This window comes from Rhinoraja longicauda, chromosome 19 (assembly GCF_053455715.1).
Source record: "Rhinoraja longicauda isolate Sanriku21f chromosome 19, sRhiLon1.1, whole genome shotgun sequence".
NCBI classification, from domain to species: Eukaryota; Metazoa; Chordata; class Chondrichthyes; order Rajiformes; family Arhynchobatidae; genus Rhinoraja; species Rhinoraja longicauda.
In genome coordinates, this window is record NC_135971.1 from 9,540,400 (window position 1) to 9,562,120 (window position 21,721).

General features: G+C 48.1%; 1 long non-coding RNA gene across 1 annotated transcript; it reads right to left on the reverse strand.

Moving 5' to 3' along the window:
• Positions 1 to 1,308: 1,308 nt before the first annotated feature.
• On the reverse strand, positions 1,309 to 11,416 carry LOC144603111 (uncharacterized). Its single transcript, XR_013548542.1, has 3 exons — positions 11,201 to 11,416; positions 5,556 to 5,651; positions 1,309 to 2,234 (listed from the first exon to the last, which is right to left on the reverse strand). It is a non-coding gene; the product is annotated as an uncharacterized LOC144603111 (long non-coding RNA).
• Positions 11,417 to 21,721: the final 10,305 nt, after the last annotated feature.

Genomic DNA, 21,721 nt, shown 5'->3' on the forward strand with positions numbered 1-21,721 from the left:
GAAGAGCCTGTTTCCACAAAGTATGGCTCAATGACTACAATACAATACAATACAATATATCTTTATTGTCATTGTACCCAGGGGTACAACGAGATTGGGAATGCGCCTCCCATACGATGCACTAATTTAGGTAATTTAGACAGCAGCAACCCAACGAAACGAACAGTTGTAACAGTTTTGGACAGGGTAAAGTGCAAGTTGATCTATGCGTTGTGGCCATCCGGCTCAGCAGGACCGGTTCATAGCAGCTATGGCCCTGGGGATGAAGCTGTTCCTGAGTCTGGAGGTGCGGGCATAGAAGGCCTTATATCGTCTGCCCGATGGAAGGAGTTCGAACAGACTGTTGCAGGGGTGTGAAGAGTCTTTGTGGATGCTGGTGGCTTTTCTGAGGCATCGTGTGTTGTAGATGCCCTCCAAGTCTGGTAGCTTGTTATAGGAGTAGATTTATGCCATTCAGCCCATCAACCCCAACCCCAATCTATATCCACCTATTACTTGCCTGGCTTGACGAACTTTCACTCCCCTACTACAATCGGTCTGAAGAGGTACCCTGATGTGAAACGTCACCTATCCATGTTCTCCAGAGATGCTGCCCGACCAGCTGAGTTACTCCAGCACTCTGTGAAACGTCACAATAGACAATAGGTGCAGGAGGAGGCCATTCGGCCCTTCGAGCCAGCACCGCCATTCAATGTGATCATGGCTGATCATTCTCAATCAGTACCCCGTTCCTGCTTTCTCCCCATACCCCCTGACTCCGCTATCCTTAAGAGCTCCAGCTAGCTCTCTCTTGAATGTATTCAGAGAATTGGCCTCCACTGCCCTCTGAGGCAGAGAATTCCACAGATTCCCAACTCTCTGACTAAAAAGGTTTTTCCTCATCTCTGTTCTAAATGGCCTACCCCTTATTCTTAAACTGTGGCCCCTGGTTCTGGACTCCCTCAACATTGGGAACATGTTTCCTGCCTCTTAATGTGTCCAACCCCCTAATAATCTTATATGTTTCGATAAGATCCCCTCTCATCCTTCTAAATTCCAGTGTATACAAGCCTAGTCGCTCCAGTCTTTCAACATATGACAGTCCCGCCATTCCGGGAATTAACCTAGTAAACCTACGCTGCACGCCCTCAATAGCAAGAATATCCTTCCTCAAATTTGGAGACCAAAACTGGACACGCTTTGCTGCGGTCTTACGTGTACTGTTGTGATGAAATCATTCAAATGCATCAAATGCCTAAGACATTAGAGGAGCAAACGGACTTGGGAGTGCTGGTGCAGTATTCCCAAAGAGTTAATTTGCAAGTCATATCAGTAGTAAGGAAACAGTATTTATTTCAAGAGGAGAAGAATACAAAAACAGGAATGTAATGTTGAGGCTCTGTTCGGCGATGGGCAGGCCACATTTGGAGTATTGTGAGCAATGTTGCCCTCCCCCCCCCCCCCCACCCATCTGAGGAAGGATGTGCTGGCTCTGGAGAGGGTCCAGAGGAGGTTTACAAGAACGATCCCAGGAATGAGTGGGTTAACATATGATGAGCGTTTGACAGCACTCTCTGGATTTCAGAAGGATGAGGGGGGAGACCTCGTTGGAACTTACCGAATAGTGAAAGGCTTGGATAGAGAGGATGTGCAAAAGGAAGTTTCCACTAGTGGGAGAGTCTAGGACTAGAGGTCACGGCCTCAGAATTAAAGGATGGTCTTTGAGGAAGGAGCTGAAGAGGAATTTGTTTAGTCAGAGGGTAGTGGATCTGAGGAATTCTTTGCCACGGAAGGCTGTGGAGGCCAAGTCAGTGGATGTTTTTAAGGCAGAGAGAGATAGATTCTTGATTTGTCGAGGTGACGGGGGTTATTGGGAGAAGGAAGGGGAATGGGGTTGAGAGGGAAAGATAGATCGGCCATGATTGAATGGCAGAGTAGACTTGTTGGGCCAAATGACCTGATTCTACTCCGACAACTTATGAACCTGTGAACTTTAAAACACAGCAGGTATCTTCAGAAATGCCCATCTCACTGGTAAGAGAGTTGCTGGGCAGGTCTTCATGCTTTGCTGTGGTCTCACATATTCGGTTGTGCCGGGAACTATCCAAGTGCACCAAAGGCCAAGCGAGACAGGCGAGGCCGGTGCACGCTTTACCCTCAGGACCCGCTCTGCTGGACCATGGCTCCCGATGCCGGCGGCTTTTCCAGGAACAATCCGTCACCCTCCGAAGTGCTTACCGGATTGTACTTTTCATCTGCATGGGGAAAGGATGTTTTATTATCGTGTTATGTCCCGAAACAGAATAAAAAGGAATTCTTACTTCCAACGCTGTGGTAAAAGCCAGCTTCGTACCATAGCTAAAATCGAACCATTCCTCAAATTTGACATAGAAACATAGAAAATAGGCGCAGTAGTAGGCCATTCGGCCCTTCGAGCCTGCACCGCCATTCAATATGATCATGGCTGATCATCCAACTCAGTATCCCGTACCTGCCTTCTCTCCATACCCCCTGATCCCTTTAGCCACAAGGGCCACATCTAACTCCCTCTTAAATATAGCCAATGAACTGGCCTCAACTACCCTCTGTGGCAGAGAATTCCACAGATTCACCACCACTCTGTGTGAAAAAAATCTTTCTCATCTCGGTCCTAAAAGACTTCCCCCTTATCCATAAAAACTGTGACCCCTTGTTCTGGACTTCCCCAACATCGGGAACAATCTTCCTGCATCTAGCCTGTCCAACCCCTTAAGAATTTTGTAAGTTTCTATAAGATCCCCCCTCAATCTTCTAAATTCCAGCGAGATTGACGACTAAATTGACGACATTGAAAAAATCATCCGCGCATTCATCTCCTCCCGCCTAGACTACTGCAACTCCCTATACACTGGGAGCAGCCAATCATCCCTGTCCTGCCTGGAATTGGTCCAAATCGCCGCAGCGAGACTCCTGACGGGTACCCGTAAAAGGGACCACATCACCCCGATTCTGGCCTCTCTCCACTGGCTCCCAGTACAGTACAGAATCAACTTCAAGCTCCTTCTATTCACATACAAAGCCCTAAACGGGCTTGCCCCCCACCCCCATATCAAAAATCTTCTAACCCACCACTCTATCTCCAGGTCCCTCAGGTCGGCCGACTTGGGGCTACTCACTATCCCGCGGTCTAGGCTTAAGCTCAGGGGTGACCGCGCTTTTGCAGTTGCAGCTCCTGGACTGTGGAACAGCATCCCTCTCCCCATCAGAACTGCCACCTCCATCGACTCCTTTAAGTCCAGGCTCAAAACCTATTTCTACTCCCTAGTGTTTGAGGCCCTCTGAGGGGGCGCTGTGAACTGTTTATGTATGTGCTGTTATGTTTGTGTGCCAGTGTATGTTCGTTTCTTAGTACCTGGACTGATGTACAGCACTTTGGTCAACGTGGGTTATTTTTAAATGTGCTATACGAATAAAATTGACTTGACTTGACTTACTTGCAGCAGTGCAACAGGTAGGTAAACATGTGAGTGGACAAGTTGGGCCCAATGACCTGTTTTTTCCACGCCCCATGACTTAATTCCCCAATTTTAGTTTAGTTTAGAGATACAGCACGGAAACAGGCCCTTTCGTCCTACCGGGTCCGAGCCGCCCAGCGATCCCCGCACACTAACACTATCCTACACCCACTAGGGACATTTTTTACATTTACCAAGCCAATTAACCTACAAACCTGTCCGTCTTTGGAGTGTGGGAGGAAACTGAAGATCTCGGGGAAAACCCACGCAGGTCACGGGGAGAACGTACAAACTCCGTGCGGAGAGCAACCGGCACGGTGGCGCAGCGGTAGAGTTGCTGCCTTACAGCGAATGCAGCGCCGGAGACTCGGGTTCTATCCTGACTACGGGCGCCGTCTGTACGGAGTTTGTACGTTCTGCCCGTGACCTGTGTGGGTTTTCTCCGAGATCTTCGGTTCCCTCCCACACTCCAAAGACGTACAGGTATGTACGTTAATTGGCTGGGTTAATTATATGTAAAAATTGTCCCTAGTGTGTGTAGGATAGTGTTAATGTGCGGGGATCGCTGGGCGGCACGGACTCGGTGGGCCGAAAGGGCCTGTTTCCGCGCTGTATCTCTAAATCTAAAATCTAAATAAGATTATTAAGGGGTTGGACACGTTAGAGGCAGGAAACATGTTCTCAATGTTCGGGGAGTCCAGAACCAGGGGCCACAGTTTAAGAATAAGGGGTACGCCATTTAGAACGGAGACAAGGAAAAACTTTTCCGGTCAGGGAGTTGTGAATCTGTGGAATTCTCTGCCTCAGAAGGCAGTGGAGGCCAATTCTCTGAATGCTGGATAGAGCTCTTAAGGACAGTGGAGTCAGGGGGTATGTGGAGAAGGCAGGAACGGGGTACTGATTGAGAATGATCAGCCATGATCACATTGAATGGTGGTGCTGGCTCAAAGGGCCGAATGGCCTCCTCCTGCACCTATTGTTTATTGACAGCCCCTGTAGTCGGGATCGGACCCGGGTCTCTGGCGCTGCGTTCGCTGTAAGGCAGCAACTCTACCGCTGCGCCACCGTGACCGCCCCATCTTCTTCAATGTTGTGCCAGGAGATTGTAGCTTACAACTCTATTTCCCCAACTGTGTAAAGCCCTGAGGCGAATAGATCGTGTGAGTGGGCTCGAACTTTAATCCCTGCAGTGCAGGAGGATGAGGGATGATTTTGCCTGGCTGCATCAGGCCTCGAGAGGAATAGGCAGTGTAAATCCCCAGAGTCTTTCATCCAGAGGAGGGGAATCTAAAACCAGAGAACCGGTTTGGAGGGATATGGACCAAACGCGGGCAGGTGGGACTAGTGTAGCTGGGACAAATCGAAGGTATTTATTCACAAAATGCTGGAGTAACTCAGCAGGTCAGGCAGCATCTCAGGAGAGAAGGAATGGGTGACGTTTCGGGTCGAGACCCTTCTTCAGACCAGCATCTGCAGTTATTTTCTTACACTAGTGTAGCTGGGCACATGTTGGTCGGTGTGGGCAAGTTGGGCCGAAGGGCCTGTTTCCACGCAGTATCACTACATGGCATATGTTTAAGGTGTGGGGGGCAAAGATTTAACAGACAAGGAATAGACAATAGGTGCAGGAGTAGGCCATTCGGCCCTTCGAGCTGGCACCGCCATTCAATGAGATCATGGCTGCTCATTCACAATCAGTACCCCGTTCCTGCCCTCTCACCATACCCCCTGACTCCGCTATCTTTAAGAGCTCTATCTAGCTCTCTCTTGAATGCATCCAGAGAATTGGCCTCCACTGCCTTCTGAGGCAGAGAATTCCACAGATTTACAACCATCTGACTGAATCTGAGGGGAAACTTTTTTTATACAGAGGTTGGTAGGTATGTGGAACGAGCTGTGAGAAGACCTGGTTGAGGTAAGTCCTGTCACACAGTTTAAAAAAACATTTGGACTAGTGCATTGGAAAGAATAGGTTTAGAGGGATATGGGCCAAGCGCGCGCGGGCAGGTGGGACGAGAGTAGATGGGGCAAGTATAGGAGCCGTGTATGGAACCCCTGGAATGAAGTGATGGAGATACTGACCTTGGATCTGGCTGCTTTGTAGCTCGGACTTGCCAAAAGGTGGGTCTTCCTGCTTGCTTATAACGCTGCCGATCTTGCTTGCCACATAGTGGCAGGCTGCAAAAGAAATAACATTCAGAACATATAACGCTTCAATAGTTTGTGTCAAGTCAAGTCATGTTTATTTGTCACACACATATACAAGATGTGCAGTGAAATGAAAGTGGCGGATTGTGCTAAACTACAAATCAGAATAGAAAAAATAAAATTAAAATTTTTAACACAAAAAATAAATTAATTTGTTAAATTAAATTAGTCCCTGGTGATATGAGAGTTAACAGTCCTGATGGCCTGTGGGAAGAAACTCCGTCTCATCCTCTCTGTTTTGACAGCGGAGGCGTTTGCCTGACCGTAGCAGCTGGAACAGTCCGTTGCTGGGGTGGTAGGGGTCCCCCATAATGTTGCTGGCTCTGGATCTGCACCTCCTGATGTATAGGTCCTGCAGGGGGGCGAGTGTAGTTCCCACGGTGCGTTCGGCCGAACGCACTACTCTCCGCAGAGCCTTCCTGCCCTGGGCAGAACTGTTCCCAAACCAGATTGTGATGTTCCCGGACGAGATGCTTTCTACAGCCCCAGAGTAGAAGCACTGAAGGACCCTCAGAGAGACTCTGAATTTCCTCAGCTGTCTGAGGTGGTAAAGGCGCTGCCTTGCCTTACTCACCAGTGCAGCAATGTGTGTTGTCCATGTCAGATCCTCTGTGATGTGGACTCCCAGGTATTTAAAGCTGCTCACCCTATCCACAGTAGACCCATTTAACTCCAGTGGCGTGTACGTCCTCGGATTTTGAGCCCGTGTAGCCAGGTACAGTGAGTTTATGTTTGCATACACATCAGCAAGATTAATGGCATTCATACACCAATCAGCCAAAATATCATGACCACTGACAGGTGAAGTGAATAACATCTCCCGGTGGCCGAGCACTTCAACTCCCCTTCCCTCTCCCAGTCTGACCTTTCTGTCATGGGCCTCCTCCAGTGCCTTAGTGGGTCCCACCGGAAATTGGAGGAACAGCACCTCATATTTCGCCTGGGCAGCTTGCAGCCCAGCGGTATGAACATCGACTTCTCCAACTTTAGATAGTTCCTCTGTCCCTCTCTTCCCCTCCCCCTTCCCAGATCTCCCTCTATCTTCCTGTTTCCACCTATATCCTTCCTTTGTCCCGCCCCCCTGACGTCAGTCTGAAGAAGGGAATCTCGACCCGAAACGTTTCCCATTCTCTCCTGAGATGCTGCCTGACCTGCTGTGTTACTCCAGCATTTTGTGAATAAATACCTTTGATTTGTACCAGCATCTGCAGTTATTTTCTTACACAACATTGATTATCTTGTTCCAAGGGCACCAGTCAAGGGGTGGGATATATTAGGCAGCAGGTGAACAGTCAGTTCTTGGAGTTGATGCAGGAGAAATGGGCAGGAGTAAAGACCTGAGCGACTTTGACAAGGGCCAAATTGTTATGGCCAGACGACTGGGTCAGAGCATCTCTGAAACGGCAAGGCTTGTGGGGTGCTCCCGGTCAGCAGCGGTGAGTACCGACCGACAGTGGTCCGAGGAGGGACAAACCACAAACCGGCGACAGGCAGGGTGTTGGGCGCCCAAGCCTCTTCGATGCGCGAGGGCAACAAAGGCTATCCCGTCTGGTCCGAACCGACTGTGGGAAGACGACAAGCGGGTGGAGGGAGTGTGATGCTCTGGGCAATGTTCTGCTGGGAAACCCTGGGCCCGGCCATACATGTGGACGTCAATGTGACACGTGTCACCCACCTAAACATCGTTGCAGACCAGGTACACCCCTTCGTGGCAATGGTATTCCCCGATGGCTTTCAGCAGGATAATGCTCCCTGCCACACTGCACACATTGTTCGGGAATGGGTTTGAGGAACATGATGAAGTGTTCACGGTTTTGCCCTGGCCTCCAAATTCTCCAGATCTCAATCCGATTGAGCATCTGTGGGATGTGCTGGATCGACAAGTCCGATCCACGGCGGCTCCACCTCGCAACTTAGAGGACTATGTTGGGGGAGTCCAGAACCAGGGGGCCACAGTTTAAGAATAAGGGGTCGGCCATTTAGAACAGAGATGAGGAAAAACTTTTTTAGTCAGAGAGTTGTGAATCTGTGGAATTCTCGGCCTCACCAGGCAGTGGAGGCCAATTCTCTGAATACATTCAAGATAGAGCTAAATAGAGCTCTTAAGGATAGCGGAGTCAGGGGGTATGGGGAGAAAGCAGGAATGGGGTACTGATTGAGAATGATCAGCCACGATCACATTGAATGGCGGTGCTGGCTCAAAGGGCCGAATGGCCTACTCCTGCACCTATTGTCTATTGTCTATTGACTTGACGGGTCTGCTGCTAATGGTTTGGTGCCAGATACCACAGGACACCTTCAGGGGTCTTGCAGAGTCCATGCCTCGGCGGGTCGGCGCTGTTTTGGCAGCACACGGAGAACCAAGAGCATATTAGGCGGCTGGTCGTAATGTTTTGGCCGATCGGTGTACATACAATCCCCGATTTAGTTCCAAATGCATAGAAACAAACCACTGAGCCCAGATGCAAGAGTGGGCCAGGTTTTGGTGGCATTAGGTAAGAGGTATTGTTGCTATCATGTTCGGCAGAAACTTTGTGGGCTTTTTATGTTGTACTGACCCATGTTCTGAAACAATCTTCAAAAAGTAGTAGCAAAGAAAAAGGCATTGTGATCACACCAAAAATGAGCTGTTCAGACCAGATATGTGTGGATTGTAATCACCCCAGGCTGGGTATCCTCAGAACGGCCCCAAGGAACTAGGGTTGCCCACTGTCCCGTATTAGCCGGGACATCCCATATTTTGGGCTAAATTGGTTTGTCCCATACGGGACCGCCCTTGTCCCGTATTAGGCCCGGGGGAGCATTGTAGGCCTGGATGCTATAGGCCCAGACACTTTAGGCCCCGACACTTTAGGCCCCGACAGTTTAGGCCCCGACAGTTTAGGCCCCGACAGTTTAGGCCCCGACAGTTTAGGCCCCGACAGTTTAGATCCCCACAGTTTAGGCCCGACAGTTTAGGCCCCGACAGTTCAGGCCCCACAGTTTAGGCCCCGTCAGTTTAGGTCCCCGACAGTTTAGGCACGACAGTTTAGGCCCCGACAGTTTAGGTCCCCACAGTTTAGGCCCTGACAGTTTAGGCCCCGACAGTTTAGGCCCCCGACAGTTCAGGCCCCCACAGTTTAGGCCCCGACCACTCTAGGTTTCTGACATTTCAGCTCCGGTCAGTCTAGGTCCGGAGGTCCGGGCGCCTGCTAACGGAGGTTGCATAGCAACCCGGGCGGCCGCCATTGGTGGAGCGGGAGAATTTGGCCGCTGGCTGGGCGAGGTCACGTGGGGCTCGGGGCGATGACATCACCTTGTCCCGTATTTGGGAGTGAGATAGTTGGCACCCCTACAAGGGACACATCCGGGCGGCACGGTGGCGCAGCGGTAGAGTTGCTGCCTCACAGCGCCAGAGACCTGGGTTCAATCCTGACTAAGGGCTATCGGGAGTTTGTACGTTCTCCCCGTGACAGTGCGGGCTTTCTCCACGATCTTCGGTTTCCTCCCACACTCCAAAGACTTGCATGTCTGTGGGTTAATCGGCTTGGTATAATTGTAAATTGTCCCTCTTGTGTGCAGGATAGTGTTAGTGTGCGGGGATCACTGGTCGGTGTGGACTCGGTGGGCCGAAGGGCCTGATTCTGGGCTGTGTCTCTAAACTAAACTGCTAATATGGGGCTGGGCGGAGGGGGTGAGGAAGCTGCTGTGAATGAGTTTCACCACCCATGAAAATCTGGGAGTTAGCACAGACATAGGTGGGCCAAAGGGCCTGTCCCTGTGCTATCCTGTTCAATGCAACTGGGAACAGAAGTGGGTGCAGGTGGGTTCACTGAGTGGAAGTGTGTGTGTTGAGGTCTTACATAGAAACATAGAAAAATAGGGACAGGAGTAGGCCATTCGGCCCTTCGAGCCAGCACTGTACCCCGTTCCTGCTTTCCCCCCCATATCACTTAGAGCTCTTAATGATAGCGGAGACAGGGGAGAGGGCAGGAACGGGGTACTGATTGTGGATGATCAGCCATGATCACATGGAATGGCGGTACTGGCTCGAAGGGCCGAATGGCCTCCTCCTGCACCTATTGTCTATTCCTTTAGCCCCAGAGAAGGGAAATCAAGAGCCAGAGGACTCAAGGGCAAGGTGAGAGGGGATGGATCTAATAGGTGACGTTTTCACGTTAGTATGATTATTTATATTGTTTTTTCTATAAAAAATAATAAAAAATAAATCAATAAAGAAAACAAAAATAATTTTTTTTTTTTTTTTTAAAGGATCTTATCGAAACATAAGATTATTAAGGGATTGGACACGTTAGAGGCAGGAAACATGTTCCCAATGTTGGGGGAGTCCAGAACCAGGTTTAAGAATAAGGGGTAGGCCATTTAGAACAGAGATGAGGAAAAACTTTTTCAGTCAGAGAGTTGTAAAACTGTGGAATTCACTGCCTCAGAAGGCAGTGGAGGCCAAGACTGAATGCATTCGAGAACTAGATAGAGCTCTTAAGGATAGAGGAGTCAGGGGGTATGGAGAGAAGGCAGGAACGGGGTGCTGATTGAGAATGATCGGCCATGATCACATTGTATAAGAAAATAACTGCAGATGCTGGTACAAATCGAAGGTATTTATTCACAAAATGCTGGGGTAACTCAGCAGGTCAGGCAGCATCTCAGGAGAGAAGGAATGGGTGACGTTTCGGGTCGAGACCCTTCTTCAGACTGATCACATTGAATGGCGGTGCTGGCTCGTAGGGCCGAATGGCCTGCTCCTGCACCTACTGTCTATTGACTCAGAGGGTGATGGTTACATGGAACAAGCTGCCAGAGGAGGTAGCTGACACAGCTACAATAGCAACATTTGAAAGACATTTGGACAGGTACATGAATAGGAGAGGTTTAGAGGGATGTGGGCTAAATGCGGGCAAATGGGACAAGTTCAGATGGCGCAACTTTTGTCGACCTGGACAAGACGGGGCCTGTTTCCACGTATACCTCTATAAATCTTTTACACACCTACAGTGCATGTTGGAAAGTGGAATCTTATCCAAAAAATAAAATGTAGAAACATAGAAACATAGAAAATAGGTGCAGGAGTAGGCCATTCGGCCCTTCGAGCCTGCACCGCCATTCAATATGATCATGGCTGATCATTCAGCTCAGTAGCCTGTACCTGCCTTCTCTCCATACCCCCTGATCCCTTCAGCAAAAAGGGCCACATCTAACTCCCTCTTAAATATAGCCAATGAACTGGCCTCAACTACCTATGTAGAAAAGTGATCTTAAACAGTGTCACTAATTTTTGACAACTTATATTCAATCTTCCATATTCTTCTCCGTAAAAGACTTTCTGATGCAGGCTTTTGACCGACCAAAGTACATTTGAATTATCTTCACGTATAAATCTGCTCTGTTCAATCCCACCATTTTGTGGTGTAGAAAATGTAAACAGGGAATCTGTAGCCATGACTTGCACTTTTTCCAAATTCTGGTTAAACTGGTTGCTTTTTTAAAAATATATAAAATCAAGGAAGATTCCTACTCACCCTTAATGATTAGTCAGACCATTTTTTATTTATTTTTTTAAATCCTGCTTTTCGAACCCTTCTGTCCAGAAAGAACTGTTGTAACAAGGATCGTGTCTGTCCCTCTGAGTTACTCCAGCGTTTTGTGGCGATCGGCGAGTATCTTATCTGTTGCATCTGACGTTTCCGCGTTGAGCAGCTGTGACTCTGCACGCTGGGCGTTGCAGTCAACCTTTGCTTGAACGTCGGCCACCGAGGGCCTTGCAAAGAACTACAACGCAGTTGCAAATATTCAAAGGGGTGGAGTTGCTGCCTTGCAGAGCCCCGGAGAAGCGGGTTCGATCCCGACAACGGGCGGGTGGTTTTTTTCTTCGGTTTCCACCCACACTGATAATGCCAGTTGGTAATTGTACAATGTAAATCAGCATCCAGTCAAGTCAAGTTTATTTGTCACGTACATATATACAAGATGTGCACCCTAACCCTGACCCTAATGTTTCATTGGGTTGTTTAAATTAATACTGACTAGCTAATTAAATTATTGCATCGTATGGGAGGCGCATTCCCAATCTCGTTGTACCCCTGTACAATGACAATAAAGATATATTAGACAATAGACAATAGGTGCAGGAGGAGGCCATTCGGCCCTTCGGACCAGCACCGCCATTCAATATGATCATGGCTGATCATTCTCAATCAGTACCCCGTTCCTGCCTTCTCCCCATACCCCCTGACTCCGCTATCCTTAAGAGCTCTATCTAGCTCTCTCTTGAATGCATTGAGAATTGGCCTCCACTGCCTTCTGAGGCGGAGAATTCCACAGATTCATAACTCTCTGACTGAAAAGGTTTTTCCTCATCTCAGTTCTAAATGGCCTACCCCTTATTCTTAAACTGTGGCCCGTTGTTCTGGACTCCGCCAACATTGGGAACATGTTTCCTGCCTCTAACATGTTCAACCCCTTAATAATCTTATACGTTTCGATAAGATCTCCTCTCATCCTTCTAAATTCCAGTGTATACAAACCTAGTCGCTCCAGTCTTTCAACTTTTGATAGTCCCACCATTCCGGGAATTAACCTAGTAAACCTATGCTGCACGCCCTCAATAGCAAGAATATCCTTCCTCGAATTTGGAGACCAAAACTGCACACAGTACTCCAGGTGCGGTCTCATTACGGCCCTGTACAACTGCAGAAGGACATCTTTGCTCCTATGCTCAACTTCTCTTGTTATGAAGGCCAACATTCCATTGGCTTTCTTCACTGCCTGCTGTACCTGCATGCTTCCTTTCAATGACTGATGCACTAGGACACACATATTGTATTGTATTGTATTGTATTGAAATGAAAGTGGCAACGCCTGCGGATTGTGCTAAAACTACAGAACAGAATAGAAACATTTTTTTAACACCAAAAAATAAATTAATAGAGTAAATTAAATTAGTCCCTGGTGTTATGAGAGTTAACAGTCCTGATGGCCTGTGGGAAGAAACTCCGTCTCATCCTCTCTGTTTTCACAGCGTGACAGCGGAGGCGTTTGCCTGACCGTAGCAGCTGGAACAGTCCGTTGCTGGGGTGGTAGGGGTCCCCCATAATGTTGCTGGCTCTGGATCTGCACCTCCTGATGTATAGGTCCTGCAGGGGGGCGAGTGTAGTTCCCATAGAGCGTTCAGCCGAACGCACTACTCTCCGCAGAGCCTTCCTGTCCTGGGCAGAGCTGTTCCCAAACCAGATTGTTTCCTGCCTCTAGCGTGTCCAACCCTTTAATAATCTTATATGTTTCAATAAGAACCCTTCTCATCCTTCTAAATTCCAGTGTATACAAGCCTAGTCGCTCCAGTCTTTCAACATTCGATAGTCACGCCATTCCGGGAAATAACCTAGTAAACCTACGCTGCACTCCCTCAATAGCAAGAACGTCCTTCCTCAAATTTGGAGACCAAAACTGCGCACAGTACTCCAGGTGCGGTCTCACTAGGGCACTGTACAACTGATTCCTTCTCTCCTGAGATGCTGCCTGACCCGCTGAGTTACTCTAGCATTTTGTGTCTACCATCAACTTGGACAAATGATTTTGTTGCTGCAGTGCCTGACTTTTGCCAAATCACAATAATAATCACAATAATACTTTAATAGCCAATTATGTTTTGCAACATACGAGGAACTTCATTTGCCATACAGTCATAAGGGGTAGGCCATTTAGAATGGAGATGAGGAAGAACTTTTTCAGTCAGAGAGTGGTGAAGGTGTGGAATTCTCTGCCTCAGAAGGCAGTGGAGGCCAGTTCGTTGGATGCTTTCAAGAGAGAGCTGGATAGAGCTCTTAAGGATAGCGGAGTGAGGGGGTATGGGGAGAAGGCAGGAACGAGGTACTGATTGAGAGTGATCAGCCATGATCGCATTGAATGGCGGTGCTGGCTCGAAGGGCTGAATGGCCTACTCCTGCACCTATTGTCTATTGTCTATTGTCTATAACAGTAAAAAGCAACAGGCCCCCACGAAATACATTTTAACATGAACATCCACCACAGTGACTCCTCCACATTCCTCACTGTGATGGAAGGCGAAGAAAAGTTCAATCTCTCCCTTCTTTGTCCTCCAGCGGTCGGGGAGTCTCGAACCTTCCGTTGGCGGGACGATCTTGACCGCCGTAGCCGGCGGCGAGCCTTCCTCGTCGGGGGCGACCAAGCTCCTGCAACATTGCATTCTGCGTGGAACATGTGTGTTGCTTTGAGCCTGAACGTTTGTGATGCAGTAATACAGCAGGTCTTCAGTAAGTGGTGCTGTTGCATGGAAAAAAACCCCACGTCTGATTCTTGTGCAAGATAAGACATAAAGTAACTGGAGTAACTCAGCGGGTCAGGCAGTATCTCCGGAGAAAAAGGATAGGTGACGTTTCGGGTCGGGACCCTTCATCAGACCGAAAGCAGAGGGGAGGGAACTGGAGGTAAGAAAAGGCCAGGGCAAAGCAGAATTGGCAGCAGATGACTGAGGGAGGGTGGAGTCAATAGACAATAGACAATAGGTGCAGGAGGAGGCCACTCGGCCCTTCGAGCCTGTACGCACCGCCATTCAATGTAGAATAAGACAATAATCATCCAATGTGATCATGGCTGATCACTCTCAATCAGTACCCCGTTCCTGCCTTCTCCCCATAACCCCTGACTCCGCTATCCTTAAGAGCTCTATCTAGCTCTCTCTTGAATGCATTCAGTGAATTGGCCTCCACTGCCTTCTGAGGCAGAGAATTCCACAGATTCACAACTCTCTGACCGAAAAAGTTTTTCCTCATCTCCGTTCGAAATGGCCTACCCCTTATTCTTAAACTGTGGCCCCTTGTTCTGGACTCCCCCAACATTGGGAACATGTTTCCTGCCTCTAACGTGCCCAACCCCTTAATAATCTTATACGTTTCGATAAGATCCCCTCTCATCCTTCTAAATTCCAGTGTATACAAGCCTAGTCGCGCCAGTCTTTCAACATATGACAGTCCCGCCATTCCGGGAATTAACCTAGTAAACCTACGCTGCACGCCCTCAATAGCAAGAGTATCCTTCCTCAAATTTGGAGACCAAAACTGCACACACAGTACTCCAGGTGCGGTCTCACTAGGGCCCTGTACAACTGCAGAAGGACCTCTTTGCTCCTATACTCAACTCCTCTTGTTATGAAGGCCATCATTCCATTGGCTTTCTTCACTGCCTGCTGTACCTGCTTGCTTCCTTTCAGTGAGTGATGCACTAGGACACACAGATCTCGTTGTACGTCCCCTTTTCCTAACTTGATACCATTCAGATAATACTCTGCCTTCCTATTCTTACCACCAAAGATAGAGTTATAGAGTGGTACAGAGTGGAAACAGGCCCCTCGGCCCACCTTGCCCACACCGACCAACAATGTCCCAGCTACACATAGTCCCATCAGCCTGCGTTTGGTCCATATCCCTCCAAATTTGTCCTATCCATGTACTGTACACGCCGAACTGTTTCTTCTGTGTTGGAATAATCCCTGTCTCAACTACATCCTCTGGCAGCTTGTTCCATACACCCACCACCCTTTCTGTGAAAAAATTATCCTTCAGATTCCTATTAAATCTTTCCCCCTTCACCTTGAACCTATGTCCTCTGGTCCTCGATTCCCCAACTCTGGGCAAGAGACTCTGTGCATCTACCCGATCTATTCCTCTCATAATTTTATACACCTCTATAAGACCTCCACTCATCTTCCAGCGCTCCAAGGAATAGAGTCCGAGCCTACTCAACCTCTCCATATGGCTCAGACCCTCCAGTCCTGGAAACAGGTACTGGCAAAGACGTACAGGTATGTAGGTTAATTGGTTGGGTAAATGTAAAAATTGTCCCTAGTGGGTGTAGGATAGTGTTAATGTGCGGGGATCGCTGGGCGGCGCGGACTAGGTGGGCCGAAAAGGCCTGTTTCCGCGCTGTTTATATATATGATATGGTATATGATAACATCCTCGTAAGAGATGGTGATAACAAACAGAGCACAGGACAGATGGCATCGCAGTGGCACCCTTCCATTCTCTCGCGTCAAATCGTGTTCTTGTCTCCAAACCAGATAACTTCCGAAAATGCCGGGGTATCAAGTATCTGCTAAATGATCCATCTGGTGAGAGCAACCCCCTGCTCAACTAACACCTGGTCAAAGGTATCACGCACAGTCGAGAAGGCTTTTGTACCAAACACACGTACAGAACACAAAGCTGCCAGACGTGGTGGAGGAGGCAGATGCCAAAGTATGAATGAATGAATGAATTTTTTTAGATTTAGAGATACAGCGCAGAAACAGGCCCTTCGGCCCACCAAGTCCGCGCCGCCCAGCGATCCCCGCACATTAACACTATCCTACACCCACTAGGGACAATTTTTGTAATTTTTTTTTTTTTTTAACATTTGCTCAGCCAATTAACCTACAAACCTGTACGTCTTTGGAGTGTGGGAGGAAACCGAAGATCTCAGGGAAAACCCACGTAGGTCACGGGGAGAACGTACAAACTCCGGACAGACAGCACCCGTGGTCAGGATCGAACCTGAGGCTCCGGCGCTGCATTCGCTGTAAGGCAGCAACTCTACCGCTGCGCCACCGTGCGGGTGAATATGAATGAATAAGTTTATTGGCCAAGTATGTGCGTGTACAAGGAATGTGCCTTGGTGCTCCGCTCACGAATAACAACACAAACGTACAGTTAACAATTCAGAATAAAGCATAAACACATCAAAACAATAAGGATACAACATTACGGTCTAAACATGTGGGTGAAAATAAACCAGAGCAAAAAGACGGGAATTAACTTAGTAAACCAACGCTGCACGCCCTCAATAGCAAGAATTGGGCAAAGAATTGGGCAAAGACTTGTCCAAAACGCCTGTTCCTGTGCTGTACTGTTCTGTGTTCAATGAACTATTTAAGCACCTCATTTAAGATTCTTTTCATTTGTCCAAATCTTATCACTCTCCCTATTTCTGTAATCCCCTTTAGATCTGGAAATTCTCTGAGGTATTTGAGTTCCATTTTACTGGCTTCCTGATCAACAAGGCTGCACACCAGTCTCACAGCATTCATCCTGTAGCAAGGTTTGTAGGCTAATTGGCTTGGTTAAATTGTCCTTAGTGTGTGTAGGCTGGTGTTAGTGTGCGGGGAGCACTTGGTCAGCCCAGACCTGGTGGGCCGAAGGGCCTGTTTCTGCCCTTTATCTCTGCAGGTTTTAGCTTTTGATGGTTTGGCAGACTTGGGTTGCTGAGTTTTGTTTAGAGATACAATGTGGAAACAGGCCCTTCGGCCCCACCGAGTCCTCGTAGACCAGTGATTCCCCCGTCCACTAACACTATCCTTCACACTCAAGGGACAATTTACAATTTTACCAAAGCCAATTAACCTACAAATCTGCACATGTGTGGGAAGAAACCGGGGATCCCGGAGAAAACCCACACGGTCACGGGGAGAACGTACAAACTCGGTACGGACAGCGCCCGTGGTCAGGATCGAACCCGGGTCTCCGGCGCTGTGAGGCAGCAACTCTACCCTTTTTAAAAAATGTCAAAATATACTTTATTCGAGAAATAAATATACACAAACCAAAGATACTAGAGGAACAAGATGGACCACTCCGTTGAAATCGCCTATACTGAAGTGTAGTACGCAAAGGAGCGTAACGTCCGCCATTTTAGTAAGCAAAAACCGCCGTTCGTTATGCCTCTCGCAGTGTAATCAGTGTTTTGGGGGAACAGTATGTGTGATGACACCATTAAAATGCAGAATATATCTCATCTAACAATTCACAGATTTTTGTTATTTTTCTTTTTTAATGTTTCTGCAAGATTCTGCCTACTAAAATGGCGCCGTGACTTACTACGGTTTTTAGGGTCGAGTGGTCTATCTTGTTCCTCTAGTATCTTTGATGCAAACCATGTCCCTTATAATGGAGAGAAGGAATGGGTGTCGTTTCGGGTCGAGACCCTTCTTCAGTCTGAAGAAGGGTCTCGACCCGAAACGACACCCATTCCTTCTCAATTGAGATGCTGCCTGACCTGCTGAGTTACTCCAGCATTTTGTGAATAAATACCTTCGATTTGTACCGGCATCTGCAGTTATTGTCTTATACTATAGGTCCCTTATAATAGTCAATAGTCAATTTTATTTGTCACATACACATAAATGTGCAGTGAAATGAAAGATTACCCACAGTCCAACAATAAGAGCAATAAAAATAAGCAATAACACACACAATCGCTAACCAACGCCAAACGACAAGAAACATCCATCACAGTGAGAATAGTTAAAAAACTCCATCCAACATTCTCGGAGGCTAAACATACATTCACTGCATATATTCTATACACCAATCATTGGTTGACAGACAGAAAGCAAAGAGTGGCGATAAATGGGTCCCTTTCAGAATGGCAGGCAGTAACTAGTGGGGTACCGCAAGGCTCGGTGCTGGGACCGCAGCTATTTACAATATACATTAATAACTTAGATGAAGGGATTAAAAGTACCATTAGCAAATTTGCAGATGATACAAAGCTGGGTGGCAGTGTGAACTGTGAAGAAGATGTTATGAGGTTGCAGGGTGACTTGGACAGGTTGTGTGAGTGGGCGGATGCATGGCAGATGCTGTTTAATGTGGATAAGTGTGAGGTTATCCACTTTGATGGTAAGAATAGGAAGGCAGAGTATTATCTGAATGGTGTCAAGTTAGGAAAAGGGGACGTACAACGAGATCTGGATGTCCTAGTGCATCAGTCACTGAAAGGAAGCATGCAGGTACAGCAGGCAGTGAAGAAAGCCAATGGAATGTTGGCCTTCATAACAAGAGGAGTTGAGTATAGGAGCAAAGAGATCCTTCTGCAGTTGTACAGGGCCCTAGTGAGACCGCACCTGGAGTACTGTGTGCAGTTTTGGTCTCCAAATTTGAGGAAGGATATTCTTGCTATTGAGGGCGTGCAGCGTAGGTTTACTAGGTTAATTCCCGGAATGGCGGGACTGTCATATGTTGAAAGACTGGAGCGACTAGGCTTGTATACACTGGGATTTAGAAGGATGAGAGGGGATCGTATTGAAACGTATAAGATTATTAAGGGGTTGGACACGTTAGAGGCAGGAAACATGTTCCCAATGTTGGGGGTGTCAAGAACAAGGGGCCACAGTTTAAGAATAAGGGGTAGGCCGTTTAGAACTGAGATGAGGAAAAACTTTTTCAGTCAGAGAGTTGTGAATCTGTGGAATTCTCTGCCTCAGAAGGCAGTGGAGGCCAATTCTCTGAATGCATTCAAGAGAGAGCGAGATGGAGCTCTTAAGGATAGCGGAGTCAGGGGGGTATGGGGAGAAGGCAGGAACGGGGTACTGATTGAGAATGATCAGCAGTGATCACATTGAATGGTGGTGCTGGCTCGAAGGGCTGAATGGCCTACTCCTGCACCTATTGTCTATTGTCTATTGTCTACCTTACTAATGTAATTTTTAAAATCTTATTTATCCTTGGAATATTACTGCTGAGGTGACCCGTTGTCTTGTCAAAAACATTTCATTGTAATGTTGACCCTGTGCCAACCTGCAATAGACAAATAAGATTTATTATTTTAAAATGTATTATTATACATTCAATACACCAATCACACAAAATTACTCCAGCCTTGTCGCTCATGAAGCCCTCTGACATGGTGAACCTTCCCCTATTTCGAGAGACATCTCCTCCACACCCTGCCCCCCCCCCATGTGCAGCAGCGGAACCCGGGCAGCCATAGTTTGGCCTGTGGATTCCCATGTTCTCAGGGTTTAATGAAGCCATCAATTGCTGGCTCTCGCTCGCAACACCGTGGTGAACAGAGGGTGCTTCACACATTTAAAAGCTGCTTTAGTCAAACTGGATGAATCTGGGAGATGGAAATGGGCTTTGCGCAGCGGACCGCGCGAGCGTTTGGTTCACAGACCAATATCACCGACTGTGCGGGCATTCAACGGAGCCACATGCGAGCGGGCTTTTTTTGGGCCTTGTTGTTGCCGTGGGAACTGAGGCTGACCCAGTCTCTGTGGCAAACATCCTCTGTACCACCCCCGCACTAACCTAGGAGTGGGGACGGATGGGGGAGGTGTGTGTGTGTGTGTGTGAGTGAACTGCGAATCTCGTTGCCATGGTATCCAGTGTAGAACCTGATAAGAATTCATGGCACCAAGGTTAAAGATTAAAAGGCTGGCTCGGTGACCTGGAGTGCCTCGCCAATGACACAGCGGGTGTGGAAGGCAGAGCTAGTGGTCTTGCAAATGCCTGCCCTGAACCTAAAGTGAACACAGTCAGAGTATTGACTACAGAAAACGACACAAAGTTCTGGGTTGACTCAAAGCGGGTTAACCGGTCTGAAGAAGGGTCTCGACCCGAAACGTCACCCAATTCCTTCCCTCCAGAGAGACGCTGAGTTACGCCAGCTTTTTTTGTGTCTATCGTGGGATAATCAGCATCTCTGGAGAACATGGATAGGTGAGGTTTCAGGTCGAAGGCCATTCTTCAGACCCAACTTCGTGGGAGCAGCCGTGGTCAGGATCGAACCCGGGTCTCTGGCGCTGTGAGGCAGCAATTCTACCGCTGCGCCACCGTGTCGCCCTGTATGGCTGCTTTATAGACAATAGACAATAGACAATAGGTGCAGGAGTAGGCCATTCGGCCTTTCGAGCCAGCACCGCCATTCAATGTGATCATGGCTGATCATTCTCAATCAGTACCCTGTTCCTGCTTTCTCCCCATACCCCCTGACTCCGCTATCCTTAAGAGCTCTATCTAGCTCTCTCTTGAATGTATTCAGAGAATTGGCCCCCACTGCCCTCTGAGGCAGAGATTTCCACAGATTCACAACTCTCTGGCTAAAAAAGTTTTTCCTCATCTCTGTTCTAAATGGCCTACCCCTTATTCTTAAACTGTGGCCCCTGGTTCTGGACTCCCCCAACATTGGGAAAATGTTTCCTGCCTCTAACGTGTCCAACCCCTTAATAATCTTATACGTTTCGATAAGATCCCCTCTCATCCTTCTAAATTCCAGTGTATACAAACCTAGTCGCTCCAGTCTTTCAACATAAGACAGTCCCGCCATTAATTATGAGTTTGTATGTTCTCCCCGTGACTGTGTGGATTCAATTATGACCACGGGTGCTGTCTGCACCGAGTCCGTACGTTCTCCCCGGGACCAAGTGGGTTTTCTCCAGGTGCTCCGGTTTCTCTCCCACACTCCAAAGACGTGCAGGTTTCATGGTTAATTACCTTGTGTGCGGGACAATGCTGTTATACATAGTGGTCGCTGGTCAGTGCCGACTGGGTAGGCCGAAGGGCCTGTTTCCACGCTCCATCTCTAAAGTCCGAAGACTACAAAGGATAGATGACGTTTCGGGTCTGAAGAAGAGCCCCGACCCGAAACGTTACCTATCCATTTTCTCCAGAGATGCTGCCTGACCCGTTGAGTTTAGATTTTTAGTTTCGAGATACAGCGTGGAAACAGGGCCTTCGGCCCACCGAGTCCTTCGCACCAACCAGCGATGCCCGCACATCAATACTATCCTACACACACAATAGACAACAGACAATAGGTGCAGGAGTAGGCCATTCGGCCCTTCGATCCAACACCGCCATTCAATGTGATCATGGCTGATCATTCACAATCAGTACCCCGTTCCTGCCGTTCCTGGGAGTCCAGAACCAGGGGTCACAGTTTAAGAATAAGGGGTAGGCCATTTAGATCTGAGATGAGGAAAAACTTTTTCAGTCAGAGAGTTGTAAATCTGTGGAATTCTCTGCCTCAGAATGCAGTCGAGGCCAATTCTCTGAATGCATTCAAGAGAGAGCTAGATAGAGCTCTTAAGGATAGCGGAGTCAGGGGGTATGGGGAGAAGGCAGGAACGGGGCACTGATTGAGAATGATCAGCCATGATCACATTGAATGGCGATGCTGGCTCGAAGGGCCGAATGGCCTCCTCCTGCACCTATTGTCTATTGTCTATTGTCTCTCCCCATACCCCCTGACTCCACTATAGCCAATAG